Source organism: Piliocolobus tephrosceles, unplaced genomic scaffold, assembly GCF_002776525.5.
Source record: "Piliocolobus tephrosceles isolate RC106 unplaced genomic scaffold, ASM277652v3 unscaffolded_20683, whole genome shotgun sequence".
NCBI lineage: Eukaryota > Metazoa > Chordata > Mammalia > Primates > Cercopithecidae > Piliocolobus > Piliocolobus tephrosceles.
In genome coordinates, this window is record NW_022302847.1 from 1 (window position 1) to 5,340 (window position 5,340).

The following is a 5,340-nucleotide window of genomic DNA, read 5'->3' on the forward strand; positions in this document are numbered from 1 at the left end:
GAGGGCAGAGGCGTGGCCCCTCACAGTGCCTAGCACCTGCTGGTATACAGCTCATGCTCAAAGAATGTGACCACTCAGTTAACACACAGAAGAACGTGCTCCAAGCGACACGTGGCACATCTCCTTACAAAATGAATCTATCATAGCGGCTGTTTTCAGAGGCTTTCCCAAACACAGTGTGATCTGGAACAAATTGTGAAGCCCAGGAGCCTGGTGAAACTTTCATTATTGAGCACCTGCTGTATACCTCCTTGAGCTGAGGAGAAGGACCAAGAGCTCATGGCCAAGAGGGGACCAGGCCCACCCACAAACACTGTTGATGTGTGGCCCTGAGCTGTGGCAGGGATGTGGCAACGCAGAAAGGAACCAGGTGATGGGCTCCCAGCAATCTGGGGGCCACAGAGACTGTTTGAGTGTGTGTGGGGGGGTGGGCTGGGGCTATCCCTGGTGGTAGGATTCACAGGTGTCGGGCTCCTGGGCTGCAGGTCCTCAGTCACCTCCTGGCACTCAAGTGCATCAGTTCATTGTCCTCATACCACTGGTGGGGCAGCCCTAATGCACAGGTCTGAAAAATGCTCAGGTGTACCTGCAGTGTGTGAGAGGAAGGAGGCTGGCGAAGGTGGGTGTGGCCACCTCGCCAGATGTGGGTCTTGAGGAAACTTCTGCTCCTTTTAGGTGGCACAGAATGTGGTCCTGTACACAGGTGACTCCAACCTGGGGCTGGAGCCGTTTGAGGCAGCTGGAGACATCTTCTTCAATGAGGCCTGGGAGCGGGAGAAAGCCGTGTCCTTCTACCGGGTGAGCTGGCTTGTGGGCTGATGTATGTGGGCCTCAGGGGATCACCTGGAGGGCTGAGGCACAGGTGTGGCAGGGCAGAGGCCTCCCACCTGGAGGCAAGGCCACCCATGCACATGCTTAGTTTCCTAGTGGTCTCACCGGGAATGATATTGACTGTGCCCCCTGCCTGGGACAAACGCTCAGGTCTGGATATGACAGTGGCTCTACCCTTGCACCTGATGATCTCAAGCAACCATGAGTGGGAAGTCCTGTCCCCATCTTCCAGATGAGGAAGCTGAGGCTCAGAGAAGCACAGGGACATGTCAAAGGACACACAGCATGTCAGTGGGAGGCCCACGACCAGGGCCCAAGTCTGCCTGCACCCCGAACCGGGGACGGCATCTCCCTTCCTCTGAGCTCACGGTGTGGCTCAGCCCTGGGCACAGATAAATGTGGTATTTTTAGAGCAGAGAGGATTGCTGGCTCCCCCTAGTCAGACCCCCGGTGCCCAGGTGGGAGAGGCTGGTCTGAGGCTGCTGGGTGTAGCTAGATGGACCTCAGGTGACTCTTCAACCCCCAACTTGGGTGTCTGAACCATGCGTTATCCCAGAGCACAGAGCTCTGTGGAGGTGCAGGGGTAACTGGGGCGTGGGATGCTCCAAGCCCATGTTTGAGCTCTGAGGAAGGCGCTGAGCAAGGTGGGTGCTGCTGGAAGCCTGACCCCACCTGCCTGTGTGGTAGGACCAGGCCCTGCCCCGGCAGTGACTACAGGCAACGGGTAGGTGGAGCCGCAGCTGCAGCTGTGCAACAAGCTGGTGGCACTGCTGGCCACGCTGGAGGAGCCCCAGGAGGGCTTGGAGGTTGCCCACATGGCCCTAGCACTCAGCATCACTCTGGGTAAGTCCCTTCAGCCCCCATCCTGCCAGCCTCCAGGTCTGTAGGGCAGGAGCTGAAACAGCTGCTGGATTTTCCTGGTCTCCTGTCCAGGCAGGCAGATCTGCCCAGCTGGCTTCCCCGTCCGGCCGTGCGGCACAGCCTGAGGTCTCTCACGCAGTGCTGAGCTCTGCTTCCTCTGTCTCTTCCCGCTGCTGACCACAAGGGCCACCCAGTGTGCCCTCTGCCTTCCAGACATGCCAGGCATCTCGGTCCCTGTATGTGCCAGGCTGAGTGGCACATTCCCTTTGTCTTGTGCCCTTCCCACCCTCATCAACCCCACGGCTCTCTGGCTGATGAAATCCCAGTTCCCTTTCCAGCAGCCTGCCCCTTAAGGCCAGGCATCCCCTGGTGCTGTGCCAGGATCGTCTGTCCTCCTCCAGAGACAGGGAACCCTGGGCAGGCCACATGCCCCAACGCCTTGTGCCTTGGGGCCCAGTACACAGTAGGTGTGCAGCTGTGTGGGAATGCATTGAATGCAGGCTCCACAGCACTCGCCCTCAAAGGGGAGGACATCAGAGACAGCCTAGGTGGGTTTGTGCATCTGTGGGGGGACCTGGAGCTCAGGCATGCGGTGACTCCCCAAGGTAAGGGGCTCTGATCGTGACACACCCAGGAGGAGTCGGATGTCACGTCTGTGGGCTGCATGGAGCTGGGGTTCCCGGGAGCACCTGGACTGCATGGCTTGTGGGCTCCCCTGGTTAAAACCAGTGAACAAAGGCAGGTGGCTATGTGTAGGCAGAGCTGGGCCATCCAAGTCCGACTTTGCCAACGCCTCACAGTAGATAGAGGCAAGCCAGGTGCTGTCCGGGGTCTGCATACCTGCTCCTGAGGGGCCTGTGCCCTGACTGCCCCAGGGAGCCACGTCCTCACACCTGCCCCTTTGGCCTGCACCCCAGGGGACCGGCTGAATGAGCACGTGGCCTACCACCGGCTGGGCCATGGCAAGCTGGCGGAGCACTTCTACCTCAAGGCCCTGTAGCTCTGCAACTCACCGCTGGAGTTCGACGAGGAGACCCGCTACTACGTGAAGGTGTACCTGGTGCTTGGTGCCATCATCTTCTACGACCTGAAGGTCGGTGGGAAGGGGCAGGGCTCGGGGTGTTTTCAGCCCCCTTGGAGTTTTCAGCCCCCAGGGGTCTGGGTTCCAGCCTTCCTTAGGAATGGCCCAGTGGCCTCCCTGGAGCTCTGCACGTGGCTGGAGGAACCGGCAAGTTTCGCAGATACAACCACCCTCAAGAACTGAGTCGCAGCCAGGGAGGCTGACACATGAGCAGGCAATGGTGGCCTCTGGGTAAAGAAGGGGGATTGTAGTCAGGGGGGGCCCTCCTGGAGGAGGTGGCACCAAACAGTCTTGTCAAGTTGCATTTAAGAAAACAGGGTCAGGAGGATGACATTTTGGAGGACGGCATCATCCTCACATTGAATCCACATTGCAAGATCCAACTCAAATCCCAGTGCCTCCTCTAGGAAGCCTGCCCAGGGTGCCAGCCTGCACTGAGCAACTCCTTCCTGGAGTCCCGCAACACCTTGAATCTTCACATCACCAAGGAAGGGTGGGAGGGGACCCGTGTCTTACCATCCGCTTCACAGACAGGGGAACCCCAGCTCAAGGCAGGTGCAGTGGGGCGGGGCCCCAGCCAGCCAGGCTGAGACCTTGCTGGGTCCGGTCTGTCTCGAGGGGAGGTGCTGTGCTCTCTGCCCCCCGCCCTGCAGGGGTGGAGAGCTGGGACTGGCAGACTCAGACCTGGGGTGTCTCCACCCCTCTGCCCAGCAGGCACTTGCCCCTCCTCAGCATCGCACTGGCACCGCATCAGTACTCCTTATGGGCTGAGGGGCCAGGGCGCTCCAGTCCAGGGACCGAGATCTTGGCCTTAGAACAACATGAGGAGCTGGGGCAGCCCTAAGACCCCGACCCGTATCCCTCACCACAGGCCTGGGGCTGCCTGGGAGGCCCCCACCCAGTGCTGGAGACACCTGGTGGTCAGAAGCGGTCCCTGTGGCCTCCCAAGTCCCAGCCAGACAGGGAGGTGCCAGGTGTCAGGCCCAGAGGGACGCTGCTCACCGCTCAGGGGCTCGCCTGGGACCCAGGGGACGGGCCTCCCAGAAGTGGGCCTTTATCTCTCTCGGTCAAGCCTGCCGCCCACTCCGCCTGCCCAAGAGGAATGAAAGGGCCAAGTAGTACCTGAGAGGCCAAAGTCCATGGTTGGGGTTGAGGGGCAGAGGCCTCCTTCACCTCCTTCCCATGAACAGCCCTCTGGGCCTCATCGTGACTATGCTGTCAGCCCAGGCCAGCTTCCCACAGGGAGGACCCCTCGGAATTCCCCAGGGGTGGCTGTCTTTCCAAGGCCACACCCTCCTTGTATAGGAGGCTCTGGACCGAGGGCCCAGAGGAGTGGGAGAGAAAGTTGGGCTGGATGGGGCCTGAAAGGCTGGCAGAGGCGCAGGGGTAAATGGGCATCCTTGCCGATTGCCTCTAAAATGTAGTCCCCTTTAGTCTACACGTGAGACTGAGCCCTGGAATAGGGTGGATTAGGTGTGTTCTGGCTCAGCCTACCACTCACTAGCTGCTGCACACACTACAGGCACCTGGAAATGCACACGCAAATGCACACAGACACACGCACATACAGGCACGCACAGACGCACACTCAGGCACAGGCACAGGTGCACACACAACCACATACACAGGTACACATGCACAGGCGCACACAAACACACACATGCACACGCAGAGACATGCTTTGGCTGGCTCCTTCCTGTTTAGTTGGGATGTCCCCATCCCTTCAGGAAGCCCTTGCCTCCCACCCCTGGCTGAGTCAGGGGCGTCCTGGACTTCCCTCTGTCACAGCCCGGGCCACCTTTGTGGTCAGTGTTCAGTCCCAGGTCCCTCAGACTGGGAGCAAGGATGTTAGGCTCAGCCATGCACCCAGAACAGAGTCCAGTGTTCGGCTGGGCGGGGGGCATTGGATGAACAGCGGCGGTGACTCAGGGTCTTCTCACGCCCCTGCTCCATGTGTGGGGCGGGGCAGTGAGGGAATGGACTGCTGCATCTTGGACTTTGTCCTTGGCCCTGGGAGCCATCTTGAGATGGTAAAGAGGGACAGGCCAGGCCTGGGTCTTAGAGAGGTCCCTTGGGTATCCCCCATGTGGAGGCACCGCCTGGGGAGAAGCCGGGGGGGAGATGGGAGGGTCAAGGTGGAGGTCTGGGAGGCAGCATCCCAACCCAGGGATGGTGAGTTTGAGCCAAAGATGCATTGAAAATGGGAGTGGAGGTCTGGGGAGTCACACTCCGTCAATGTTTAAGGGAACATTGCCAGGGAGGACACCTGTGAGATGGTTTTGTACCTGGCCTGGCCCGTGGAGGGCTTGGAAATGGTCAGCATGGACAGGGGCCAGAGGGGAGCCTGGGTCACTCAACGCTGTGCCCCTGCTGTGGCTTGGAGCCACGGGTCCTGCATGGAACTCTCAGAGCAGGCAGGATCTGCCCTGACCTCAGCCCATGGGGAAAGCAGCCACTGCCCGCAGAGAGGGTGGGACTGGGGCAAGAGGCTTGGGGTGAGTGGAGCATAGGGATAGTCAAGAAGGCTTCCAGGGTTGTCCCCAACTCCTGCAGCTGAGACCACAGCA

The 5,340-nt window shown here is 60.0% G+C and overlaps 1 long non-coding RNA gene across 1 annotated transcript; it reads left to right on the forward strand.

The window, feature by feature from the left end:
• Nucleotides 1–6: 6 nt before the first annotated feature.
• Nucleotides 7–2,789, forward strand: LOC116418614. The gene is made up of 3 exons (XR_004228715.1): nucleotides 7–370; nucleotides 676–1,674; nucleotides 2,610–2,789. It is a non-coding gene; the product is annotated as an uncharacterized LOC116418614 (long non-coding RNA).
• Nucleotides 2,790–5,340: the final 2,551 nt, after the last annotated feature.